Genomic DNA, 13,810 nt, shown 5'->3' on the forward strand with positions numbered 1-13,810 from the left:
AGACCTGGTTGCTTGTTTCTCTCACAAAATATGGCAACACTGCTGTGCTACCTACCGTATTAGGAAATAGGAACAGCATGTGGACCAGAGAACTCACACTCGCGCGTCGCGCCACTTTTACAAATATTTTTTCCTGCGTCACACAGGAAATTATATTGATAGACAGACCAGGAGTCAGGTCTCATGCAGGACCCAGGACAGGAATAAGTAGGACCAGCGGTTTTCAGCGTCAATGACAATTGTGAGTATAAGATTTGGATATATTTCCATTAGCCTTTGGTGTAGAAGGCAGGCCTATTTAGGCTACTTAATTTCTTCGCTCAACGCCATCACTGCACTGCCCACCACAGTCTCCCATTGCACAGGTCGGTAAATGGCGCAGCAAAGTTTTAGTATTATTATTATTGTCTCGATAAAGGATTTTATAACAATAATTATGATAATGGTCCAGGGGCGTTCAAAATTGGGTTTGAGTGTGTGTGTGTGTGTGTGTGTGTGTGTGTGTGTGTGTGTGTGTGTGTGTGAAAGAGAGAAAGAGAGAGAAGTGCGCGCGCTTCAGTGAGTGACTGGCTGTTTTCTAATGCGTGATAAACGCCTACATTATAATGATTCCTAACTTTCTTGATGACTCATGAAGTTTAGGATCAACTTAGGCTGCTCGCAGAACTGTGGGTGCGACGAGCGACGAAGTGATAGACAAGATTTTTTTGGACTAAGTAGGCCTAATGGTAATGCATTAATTGCAGTGGTGTAAAAAGTACTCACATTTTGTACTTCAGGGAAAGTACAAAAATATTGGTAGGCTACTTGGTACAAAATTGGTTCAAAATGTACTTAAAGTACCAGAAGTAGAACTTTTGAAAATTGCAGAACTACAAGCTCTACAAGCTTGTAGATCTTCTATTTTCAAATGGCCAACATGTATACAGAGCTGAAGTGGTTAATGTATGTTTTGTAATAATAATCAAAATCTACAAAGTAACTAGTAGCCTAAATAACGTTTTCAAATAATTGTTCAAGTTCACTTATGATTATTTTGGTGGGTCCCCAGTTGAAATATGATTATTTTGGGGGGGTTGCAGCCTGAAAAGGTTGAGAACCACCACTGCTCTAAGGCACAGGACAGTGGTGTGAAGGGTAGGATACTGATTAATGTTTTATGCCAATTATGTTTTTTTCATTATATTATTATTTTCAGCACTAAAACGTTTTGGGAGCATTTGGTAATTTGTATTTCTCCTCTCCTTCCTCAGTCTGTTAATGACTGTCTGTGGGGATTCTGGGGAAGGTGAGTCTGTTTTGGTGCTCTTCAAAGTTCATGTTTTAAAAGTTATTTGAAGAGTAGTTGAAAAGTTGAAATGTTGTTGGTCAAGAATTTCATGCAAAATAAATGTGTTTTGTCGATTGTAGCATTTTTCTGTTCATTCACATCATTGTTACTGGAAGTAAACTAGCATAATTGTGACTCTGCTGCACATTTCATGATAGCTATTTTTTCTTATCACAGAGAGGTGAGGCTAACATGCTGCTGCATTATCTAATGTCACTTCATTCAGGTATGGTTAGGTTGTTGCTAGCATGTTTTTGTGTAGAATTTCATGTGTTTTATAAGAAGCATGTTTTTATGTTACTACTGCCATTTTGACTTACTTAATTTGTTTATAAAGGTAAAATAACCAGTGGTGTATTATTTTGAAACAATGATGGAACAGTAATGCCGTCTACATGCCGTAATCTTTTGAAATATCTTTCTTTGGTATATACTCTCCTCATTCTGACCTGAGACCGATTCAGCAAAATACCTTCTAAATCAGTAGTTCTCAAACTATTTTGGGCCAATGTATTTGGCCGCGGACCCCATTCTGAAAATGTTTTGAGCCAGGGACCCCCAGAGAAGATTTATTACATTCAAGATTTTTCAAAAATGTTAAAGAATTGCAGATGTACAAGCTCGCAGCGTGGCTCAGGCTTGTTGATCTGCTATTTTTGAGGACCACTGTTCTAAACTAGAGTCCTAAATCCTAAGAGTTTCCTGAAAAACGCATGTTGCTATATCTACTTATATAAAGGGCAAATTGCTACTTCCGCCGCTGACGCCCACAGCCATTCCATTCATTTGGACCTCTCGCCTGCTGACGCCATACCCACAGCATTGATTTCGACTAAACACAACAACTACATCTGACATCTCACCACAACACCAGCCACAACGTGCACGCTGAATTTACGGGTGGCGTAGAGCACTTCTCATTGCTCACTACACATTTTCCACCTCGCAACATAATTAATTCTACTCACCACATTACGACCACACCGGACGGGGAAACTCTTTCGCACCGTTTACCGTCAGCACAACCGAACGCCAACGGCCACAGCCGAAACAACACGAAGCGGCGACCATTGCAATCAGCGGTGTTCGCTCGCAAAACTATGCACGGGATAATGCATGGGGGTCATTATTTACATTTAAAGCCCTTCAGGGCGATTAACCACCATTATCCCGCTTATTACACGCCTACTTAATAAATACATAAATACATTTACCCAAAAGTAACAACACAACGAAGTATTTCCGTGCTTACGGCAATCAAAGTATTCCATAAGTATTGGGCTGGGCGGACAAGTACGCCTCGGAAAACAAATGACACAATAAAAAAAAAATTGCCCCAAAACACACTCGCCCCCCATTCTATATACTGCCGATTTGCCTGTAATACCGCCGGATTTGCCCCGGGGCGACTGTGTTTTGGGGCGAGCGTTTTGCGATTTCCCCCGTTGTTGCCTCGGAAAACAAATGACGAAATAAATAAAAAATCGCCCCAAAACACACTCGCCCCCCATTCTATATACTGCCGATTTGCCTGTCATACCGCCGGATTTGCCCCGGGGCGACTGTGTTTTGGGGCGAACGTTTTGCTATTTCAATCGATCAAATAGAATCACTTTTCGGTTATTGCATCGTCTATTTCTCACTTCAAATGTTTTCACAAACATTCTTGACAGCAACGTTTAGTTGTAAATGACATTCGTTCTTTGTTTACATGGCTGTCATGTTGGATAAAGCATACAACCAAGAAGCGCAGGTTAAATCTCCACACACACATCCTTCCAGTATGATCTTCACCCAGCCAGCAACAACAACAAAACAATATTATGGCCTACCTTTCTTTGTGGTCAACTGTGAAGAATAACATTGCAAAAATAGTTCCAATCCAGTGCGTAACACACAAACAAAAACACCTAACTTTGAGTCACGAGCGCCGTGAAGAAAAAGTCGAGGCTTTTAATGTGTGTGCGTCTGTGCGACATGTGTATGTGTGTGTGTGTGTGTGTGTGTGTGTTGTTGTCACGTGACCACTACTAGCCAACCAACAGCCTGGACTACATTCAGTGTTGCCAGATTGTGCGCGAGAAACAAGCCACCATCCATGTTTATGCAAAAAGCAACAGACAAAGACGGCGACGCGACCGAACGTGTGCGGTGTGGGGGGGGGGGGTTGAGGGGAGACGACTTAGGCCTAATAATAGAGCCCCGTGCGCGGCTAGCGGGCCGGCCGCCCGACCTCTAGTATGTATATATAGCTAAAATCTAAAATGACACAGAATCAGAAGAAGAATCAGAATCAGTTTTATTGTCACATCACAGGTTTACAAGGTAAAAAAGTGGGTGAAATTCGTTTTTGTACATCGTTCCCATCGCAACGTTAATTTCCATAGAAAGAAGAGGGGGGGGGGGGGGGAGAAGAAGAGGGGTGGGGGGCAAGTGGGAAGGAGATCAAAACAAGAGAGCAACAGAAGGCCAGACAAGTTATCTACATATTTACAAAGTACCTGAGATAATAAAAAACTAAGGTGCCTGAGCATAGCAGCAATGTATGTATACTGTGCATGTTATACTTATACTGTGCATGATATACATATGGACGTTAAGGTGCTTAGAGAAAAAAGAGCACAATAAAAAGACAAAAAAAGTCAGTGCGTTATACATGGGATTAAGGTGCAAAAGGTCAGTGCGTGTCCACCTAGGGTGGACTGACCCTAGTATAATCCGCAAGTAGCTCCATGAGGGAGTGCAACAAAAAAGTCATTTGTACCTGGTGTAGTCCACAGGTGTGTCCGAGGGGGAGCTAAGTCCAAGTCATTGTCCCTGGTATAATCCACAGGTGTGTTCAGGAAGAGCCAGAAAAGTTTTGCACCGCCTGCTGTCAGGCTGCTGAACAAGGCTTATGCCTCATTCAGCATCCTGACAGCAGCCGGATTAAAACTGCACCAGTACCTGGTGGTGGAACTCTTGATACTGCGGTAGAGCCCCTTGCCCGGTCGCAGTCGTTGTAGGGGTTTGAACAGTCTGTGACTTGGGTGGTGCTTGTCCTTGATGATGCGCTTGGCTTTGACCACGCACCGCTTTTTGTACAGTTCCTGGAGCGCTGGGAGCTCGATTCCCATTATCCGCTCTGCCGATCGCACTACTCGCTGTAGGCTGATCTTTTCTCAGGCAGTGCAGTTCCCGTACCAGGCCGTGACACAGCCTGTTAGGATGCCTTCAACAGAACTGTTGTAATACAGCCTGAGGATGCGATGTCCTACTCCGAGCTTCTTCAGGCGGCGGAGCCAGTACAGTCGCTGCTGAGCCTTTTTCCTCACGTGTGCGGTGTGCGTCTCCCATTTGAGGTCCTCCTCGATGTGTACTCCGAGGAACTTGAACTCGCTGACCCTTTCCACTGCAGCACCGTCGATGAGGATAAGCGCATGGTCTCTCCGCGGCCTCCTGAAGTCCACGATCATTTCTTTGGTCTTGTCGACGTTAAGAGAGAGGTTGTTCTCCCGGCACCAGAGTGCCAGTGAGTTGATCTCCTCTCTATAGTCAGACTCGTCGTTGTTGCCGATTCGGCCTATCACTGTCGTGTCGTCCGCGTACTTTATGATGGTGTTGGAGACATGTGTGGCTATGCAGTCATACGTGTACAGGGAGTAGAGGAGAGGGCTCAGCACGCATCCCTGGGGTGCTCCGGTGTTGAGGGTCAGGGGGTCGGATGTGATGCTGCCCATTCTCACCACCTGATGTCGGTTGGACAAGAAGTCCTGTATCCAGTCGCACATGCTTGGGTGTAGGCCTAGGTCTCTGAGCTTTTTGTCAAGTATTGCTGGGACAATGGTGTTGAATGCTGAGCTGTAGTCCACGAACAGCATACGTACATATTTGTCCTTCAGCAGCTTGTTGTCCATGTGCGAGAGGACGGTGTGGAGAGCCATGGCAATAGCGTCGTCGGTGGATCTGTTTTTGCGGTATGCATACTGCCACGGATCCAGCGAGGCAGGTAGCGTGGAGCTGATGTATTCCCTCACCAGTTTCTCGAAGCACTTGCTGACGATCGGGGTGAGAGCGACACGTCTCCAGTCGTTCAGGCATGTCACTTTGGCCTTTTTGGGAATGGGCACAATGGTTGACATTTTGAACCCTGCAGGGACCACAGCCTGGGAGAGGGAGAGGTTAAAGATGTCAGCGAAGACACCCGCCAGCTGGTCTGCACATGCCTTAAGGACCCGGCCTGGAATCCCATCAGGTCCGGCTGCCTTGTGGATGTTGACCCGTGCGAAGGCTGTACGCACTTCTCTCTCCGAGATGGTTAGAGGGTTCTCCTCTGCTGGTGCTGCTGATGGCCCCGCTTGGCTGCCGCGGTTGGGGCTGATCTCAAACCGGCCGTAGAAAGTGTTCAGTTCGTTGGGGAGGGAGGCAGGCGGGTTCACCTCGCTTCTGGTTCTTGTTTTGCAGTCTGTCAAGGTGTGTACCGCCTGCCATGTGCTCCTGATGTCGCCATTGCTGAGTTTGTCTTGTATCTTTTTTGTGTAGGCCTTTTTCGCCTTCCTGATGGCGCTGTTTAGGGCCGCGCGCGTCGTGTTGCGCGTTTCCACGTCGCCAGATTTGAAACCAGCATCCCGTTCATGCAGATGTGCACGTACTCCGCTGTCCATCCATGGTTTCTGATTGGGATAGATCCGAACTGTCTTTTTTGGGACTATGTCATCTATGCACTTACTGATAAAGCCAGTGACTGAGTCTGAGAGTTCGTTGATGTTATTCCCAGCGGCGTTCTTAAACATCCCCCAGTCAGTCTGGTAGAAGCAGGATTGTAGCATAGCGTCTGTGTCCTCAGACCAGATTCGGATTTCCTTCTCAACGACCGGCTCCCTTTTTAGCCTCTGTTTGTAGGCAGGTAGCAGCTGGATGGCGTAGTGGTCAGAGCTTCCTAGCGGTGGGCGGCGGAGAGCTTTGTATCCATCCTTGAAGGGCGTGTAGCAGTGGTCAAGAATATTGTCACCACGGGTACTGCAGGTGACATGCTGGTGGAATTTGGGAAATACCTTTTTTAAGTCTGTCCGGTTGAAGTCGCCTAGGCAGATGACTGCGCAGTCCGGGTGGCGATTTTCTTGTGCACTGATCGCCTGGTGTAATTCCCTCATAGCTGTGTCCTTATTAGCTCCAGGATGAATGTAAACAACGGCTACAATCACAATGCTGAAGTCGCGTGGTAGGTAGAAAGGACGGCAGGCTATGATTAAAAGTTCAAGGTCTGGAGAGCAGTGACTATCTAGGATTTTAACATCTTTGCACCAGTTGTTGTTGATCAAGGCACAAACTCCCCCCCCACGTTGCTTACCGCTTAGTACAGGGTCTCTGTCTTTCCTATACACGGTGAAACCAGGGGGAGTGATGGAAGAATCAGATGCTAACTCCGTTAGCCACGTCTCTGTTAGCACAACAATAGACGTGCTCCTCGTCTCGGTGTTGTATGTAACGCGTGCCAGTAAGTCGTCCATAGTGGTCGCTAGCAGGATTGAAGGCAGTGCAGGTTTATATCCACGTTTTGTTGTTCTTACGAGGAGACCCGCTCTTTTCCCTCGTCGACCTGGCCGTCTTCTTCGCCGTTTCCGTGCCAGTGTCCCGGCCGGGACAAAGGGGAGCCCTCCCCCCACCCAACCGAGTGGAGGATTTTCCGCAAAAAAGTCCGGAATTCTGTGTGTAATCGCTGTGCTGATGTCCATAAGTGCTTGTCTGTCATAACTCCTCAGACACCCGACGGTGTAGGAAAAAAAGAGAAGGCTAAAAAATACTAAAAAGATGGAAAAACGAAACGAAAGCAGCCGTTCTCCATGGCGCTCCCTTATACACAGATGCTTTCCCGGTTTTAACAGGTTAATGGCAATCTACGAGTCGAGTAAGTGAGGTGTGCTGTAATGCTAACATGTTGCTGCATTGTCTAATATCACTCCATGCAGAATAAATACAGCAGTTCGGCTGCACTGAACCTTCAGATTCCCATCATTTTACACAACACAGCGCAGAACAGGAGGGAGGACCATCTGCAGGGACAGGCCCAGACTGGCTTCACTGAGGTAGGCCACCAATCACTTTGGTGAGAGGAACTGAGAACTTGGTATCTTGTCCTAAATTGAGATAAGCATATTTGTAACAACATACTGGTCTCTGTCATCATACACATTAATTGTCATGCTCTCACCATCGTCCTCTCAGCTTTACGTCAGCACAGTGTTGAATGTGCGTAGGCATTAAAGGCCAATTTATGCTTTGTACGACAAGTGTTTAACGACATGTTGCACGACAAAAGTAAAAAGTAACAAGTATCAAAATGACAAACGTGTCACGGAGGACAATCGCAGATGGTGTCGTGTAAAATGAATGGTCGCAAACGCTTCATAATATGATGTTGCAGCACTGTCAGCAAATCGCAAGACAGTATGAATGCTCCAAACTCCAAATTTTGTGACGTAATGCTCAACGCTCAAAGCATAAATTGGCATAGAGTGACTCTCATTTGGTGTTAATCAAAGGTGGCCTTACATCAAACTGCATGTATGTTCCTCTGCTCTCTCACTCTCCCTCGCTCCCACCCCCACCCTACTCTCTGTGACACATTGTAAAACGTAGTCAAAGTGATGTAGTGTTGGATATACAGTATACAGGTGTTTTCCACCAGGAAGTGCCACGTGAACACATTATGTGTCGATGTAGATCGACTATTGACTATTATCACTATTTTAAAATGTTTTTCAAAATAGTAAAAAATGCCTAAAATGTTTAGGCATAAGGGGTAAGGCGCAAGGCAGCGCGCAAGATAGGGCCCGTCCTCTCTATCTCTTTCGCTTTCTCTCTCCCATATGCACAGTATGTGTGTCAAAAGGTGGGCATGTACTGCTTGTTATACAATATCTATAGTCTTCACCAATAAGAACACTGCTATTTCAGAAGAACAACTTTCAAGAGATTCACTGAAACTGAAAGCATTATTATCTACAATGCAAGTGTGAGGAGGTGGCGTGTCAGTCTTGAGCCGGCTTGTGACAGAGTGGCTGGAGCGTAATTGGCCAATAGTAGATGATAGATCTCCATATTTCCTCAGTTGTGTGAAATTCATGTCAAGTGTTATATTAAGGTAGCTCTCCACGAGGTCGGTGGTGGTAAGCCGGCTCGATCGGCTTTCGACCGCCAGGTTGCAGCGGGCAGGCGGAAAGGAGATAGAGCTCTCTGGGCTGCTAGGGACCCTTTCTAAAATGCGGTACATTTATTTTGTCTGAATACAGTGGATATCATAGTATATATATATTTTTAAAAGATATTCTTGGGGGCTTTTTATACCTTTATTTGACAGGACAGTAGGCTGACAGGAAATGGGGAGAGAGATGGGGGGGTGACACACAGCAAAGGTCGTCGGGATCGGGAGTCGAACCCGCGATACGCTGTCAAGCTGGATTACCAGCGTATGTGGTACTATGCGCCTGGACCGCTAGGCCAGCGGGCACCCCATCTATGGTATATGTTACTACAGCTACATGTGTGCTCAAAATGCAGACACAAAGCGTGGGACTGTGCGCGCTTGTCATCTCATTCAAACAGCAGCTGTCAGCTGTCATATTTTCTCTAAAGCGAAACTAAGCGTACGCCATATTTTTTACTTATAAATATCATAAGCACGTACTCCTGGTGTAACTAAATATGTGCATGTGTTATTAAACGTCTCTTCCGTTAGGCAGTATTGGCTCAGGAAGTATAGAGCAGCGGTCGTTGGTATTGGTTCAGGAAGTAGAGCAGCCGCCTGGGAGCCGAAAGGTTCCCGGTTTGATCCCCGGTTCCTCCTTGGCTGAGTGTCAGTGTCCTTGACCGAGACACTGAACCCCTATAACTGCTTCTGATGAGCAGTCAGGATGGGGATCGAAACCCAGTTCTATACAGACCCGGTTTAGAATAATAAAAAAACCCAAATCAATAAGGCCTGAGCTTATCGATACCAGTGACATCATGTGTTGCGAGATGAAAGTCAGCTGAATTGCCTGACACCCACCTGAAGGAAGAGGAATTTAATTACCTCACGTTCCTATGCGTTCGCTACATTTCCTTTGGTCAAAGCTCCAGAGTTTTGCCTCTTGGCTTCAATACTCGATATGTATGGTGTCGTGTGCCAAAAAGTATTGATCTACATGCTAAGAACGTGCTGTGATGTAACTCAGTATTGCTTAGCAATGACATCTGCGACCTCTTGACGAGTCTTAAAGGAACTGTAAGTGATATTGCGTGGTTAAAACAAAACATTTAGTTAAAGCTCTATATTCTGATGGTAATCATTGCTATAGAGCATTTGTTCAGTAATAAAAGGGGTTGCCAGTTCTCTCCAGCTCGTTAATAAACAGAACATACATTTACAGGTGGGTTGTAAATTTCATCCAATCAGGAAAGAGAAAGCTCATGTATTTGTTTCAACAATTCCAATTTCACTTGTTTATCCTATATCCTGTATGAGTTCTCTCTCCTGATTGGATGAAATTGGTATCCTGATTTTCATTTTGATGAAAAAAATTTTTTCAGGCCAAAAGGGGTCCACTGTGGCCCCCAATATGATTTTCTGAAAAGTTTAATCATACTAGTACCTTTTATGCCGCAGTCGCCCCCTCTCTCTCTCTCTCTCTCTCTCTCTCTCTCTCTCTCTCTCTCTCTCTCTCGCGGGTGACTGTAGTCTACCTGTGTAAAGTCTATGGCTGCGAGAGAACAATAGTCAGCCATGGCCGTCGCCTCGCTGCTCGCAATTAACATACTAGTTCAGTGAGTTAACCATGAATTAATGACACTTACGTTGTCATGACATGTATACAGGAGGATGCAGAACGAACTAGAAAAGTGCGCTCCTCTGAGCGCAGGTCTCCGCCAGGCCGGGTTGTCTACCCAGACCCTGAAATTTTGTCATAGCCAATTGGAATGGAATTAGAAAAAAACTGATACATCTTGATCACATGACCCCAGAGATAATGTGTACCCATTTGTGTGAGTTTTGGACACAATCTGTAGGAGTAGTAGCAAAAACTTACTAAACTTACGTTTAGTAAGTTTCACTTACTAAATTTAATTTTGAAATTTAATTATTATACTTTAACAATTTATTGGGGCCCCATAAACAAAAATTACATTGTTCGTTTCACCACTTATAGCATTTTCTTTTAGCTTACTACTATAATACCAATAATTAAAGTCAATAATTAAAGTAGTTATTCTTCTTAGTACATTTAATAAACAAAAATTTGTAATGTGATATACTGTATTTATGCTCTCAGTCAGCAGTGATTGAGAGAACAGGCTGAAAAAGAAAGCCATGTGACAACTGCGTAAGTGAACGCGTGCATGCGCGTCCGCTCATCAAGTCACCTTTTGTGCAACGCGGCCCTCCCCCCGAAATGAGTTTTACACCCCTGCTCTATATTGCTATGGGAATATAGAGCTATTTAACACTTATTTTAATAAAATATATCACTTACTGTACTTTTAAAGAGACAGTACAGACATTGACCAACACCAGTGTGAAAATCTAACAAAAAACGACCTTCTATCTGATAATAATTCTATAATAATTTGAGGGTCTAATAATGAGTTCTGTTTAATAGGCCAAAATATGTTTAACATTTAAGTTGAGAAATTAAAAGCATGTGTTGTCCTACTAATAATACTAATAATAGAAAAGTATTGATGATGGTATCAATAAAGACCGAAAGTAAGCAGTATCAGTAATGGTTCAGTGTCATCCCGATCCTTTATTAGCAGGTGGGTGCCTTGCATGTTTCACTGCAGTTGGTGTGTTTACTGCAGTAGCATATAACGTGTAATAGTGTTCTGATGAACGTGAGTACATTGTAAAGCCCTTTAAAGGTCGAAAAGACTAGAAAGGTGCTATATAAATGCAGTCCATATGCCATTTTGTTAATGCTGATCTGATAGCATCCATTGTGTGGCCCTCTTGCTGTGTTTTAGTGCCATTATTGACAATTGTCTGTGACAAACAAGGCATTGTGAGGGCTGTGCTAATGGACCTGCCATGAACATTTGCATGGGAAGAGGGGAGACAGACGTGTTAAAACCATGGGTCCCCTCTGGGACCCATTAAAGGAGTCATCTACCGGCAGATGGCTATCTGTGTGTGTGTGCGTGTGTGCGTGTGTGTGTGTGTGTGTGTGTGCGTGTGCGTGCGTGTAACCATAGGAGACACACACGAGTGCATGCTCACACGTGGGAGGAGACGAGGCGTGTTTTCTCGACTCACACATTAAAGGTTGTTTTATGGCATGTTGTACACTGTTAAATTGATTTGAAAGGAGGTTGACTTAACAGACTCTCCCTCCCTATCCTAAGCCATTCACGGTGCACGCCTGCTTCATGCAGCGGACATAATCACAAAATTGGGTCTTTGTCGGCCTCAACTCCTATACTCCTGTCTGTCTCTCTCTCTGTCTCTCGCTGTCTCTCGCTGTCTCTCTCTCTCTCTCTCTCTCTCTCTCTCTCTCTCTCTCTCTCTCTCTTCCAGTGCTGGCGACTGGGAGGGGCTGAGTGAGTGATTGACAGTTCCTGCATTGTGCATGTGCTGGGACACCCGCTCCTCACTGGTAGCTGCTTTCCCACAACACTGCAGAGCTCGCTCTCTCCCTCTCCGTCTCTCTCTCTCTCTCTCTCTCTCACTCCCCCTCCCTTCCTCTCTCCCTCCCTCATTATCTTTATCTGTAGATACACCTCCACTCCCTATTTTTCTGTTTTCAGTATGCAATCAGCATCTCAACAACCCTCACCCCCCCTACTCTCTCCTTGCTAACGGAGATGGGCACGCTTCCCAGCGCTGGTGCAACTAGCAGGTGCAGCCTCTCTCTCTCTCTCAGTCACTCGCTTGCTCGCTTACTCTCTCTCTCTCTCTCTCTCTCTCTCTCTCTCTCTCTCTCTCTCTCTTGCTCCACCAGTGTGCACACTCTGCTCAGTCTGTGCCTGCAAACCCCCCACCTCCTCATTCGTGCTCTCTCTTTCTCTCTCTCTCTCTCTCTCTCTCTCTCTCTCTCTCTCTCTCTCTCTCTCTCTCTCTCTCTCTCTCTCTCTCTCTCTCTCTGCAACGGCAGCTCACGGGGAGGCAGCCTTGTGCATGTATGTCTGCATCGCGAGTGCCACAGCCACAGGTAAAAGAGGGGAGGCTGCAATTCGTCGGACGTTAGCCAACCCCACAGGAGGGCTAGAAACGCTGCGGCACTTGCATCCCGGGTGTCGGGCGCACACACACATTTTCTCTTTTTAATCGTCTCTAAAAGAGCTCCCCGGAGGAAGGACAAAGCAGAGGAGCCCAGCAACCCAACCAACAAATCACAGGCTGACTTGAGAGAGAGAGTGGACGATCTTCAAAGGGGACTGAGAAAGAAAGGAGAAAAAATAAATCTCAGAAATAGAGAAAGCAGGAGGGGAGTATATTTCCAAACATCCACTCCTCCCGCTCGTGCCCTTCTTTTATTTATTTATTTATTTATTTATTCTCCTCTCTTGCTTTGCTTCAGCCTGTTTCTTTTTTCATTTCTCTCTCTCTCTCTCTCTCTCTCTCTCTCTCTCTCTCTCTCTCTCTCTCTCTCTCTCTCTCTCTCTCTCACTCACTCTCATCCCGCCGGTTGCCTCTCTCTGGCGGAATGCATCCGGTGAGCGGACAGGGTTGTGGCTTGTGAGGGGATTGTGAGAGTGTCGCTGCAGCATTAACGGACGGCGCAGCTGAGACAGCGGGGCACTGAGCAGACAGCTGGAGGGAAATCTGATCCGTGGTCGGCAAGGGGAGAGGAGCACAATCGTGCGTCGCAGTTTGCAGATTTATACGCCCTGCGATGCCGCCAGCATGACAACACCCCTGCCTCCACGTCTCTTTCTGCCTATCTATCTGTCCAGTTCCTCTGTTAAAGTGCTGATTTCTTCTGGATTCTAACCATTTATTGGATTCTCCTGTTCTTTTTTCAACCCATTTGTTGGAATTTAGAGGATGTGTACAACTGCCTTTGGTTCCAGGGAGTGATAGATGAAATCCTAAAAAAAGGAGAGGCATAAAAAAAAAGAGCACGGGTGGTCTTGGGATAGTGGCAACGGATACATCAACGCCAGACCGTCTTCTCTTTTTTTTCTTTTTCTGAAAGAGACCAGTTCTTGGGGAAGAGGGAAGCTGACTTGGCTAAAGCTGAAGGAATAGGCTGCAGGAGGAAAACGCTTTTGGTTCTGCACAGGGTGGGGAAGCGATAAGTGTGACCCACCCTGCAAGTTTCACTCCCATGTACCATTAAGACTATACCGTCCTGTGGTGGAGTGTTTATGGTGGAAGGCACCCATATGGCTGTTAAATAGAGCAAGCTGTCTTCGGGGATTACAGATTTTTGCTGGCAAAACCGATGTAAGCATTGATGTGACATCGTCTTTGTATGCTCGGATGTAAAACGGCTCCTTCCCGCCCATCTCCTCCCCACCCAC

The 13,810-nt window shown here is 45.7% G+C and overlaps 1 protein-coding gene across 1 annotated transcript in view; it reads left to right on the plus strand.

Annotated features, from left to right (window-relative positions):
* The first annotated feature begins 200 nt into the window (after positions 1–200).
* Positions 201–13,810, plus strand: part of nrg3a (neuregulin 3a) — a 489,374-nt gene continuing 475,764 nt past the window's right edge. Inside the window, exons 1-3 of the mRNA XM_080449647.1 lie at positions 201–241; positions 1,254–1,288; positions 7,279–7,395. The gene's annotated coding sequence lies outside the window, so the exon portion shown is untranslated. The remainder of the gene's footprint in view (positions 242–1,253; positions 1,289–7,278; positions 7,396–13,810) is intronic.

This window comes from Gymnoscopelus braueri, assembly GCF_963280865.1.
Source record: "Gymnoscopelus braueri genome assembly, chromosome: 14".
Lineage (NCBI taxonomy): Eukaryota > Metazoa > Chordata > Actinopteri > Myctophiformes > Myctophidae > Gymnoscopelus > Gymnoscopelus braueri.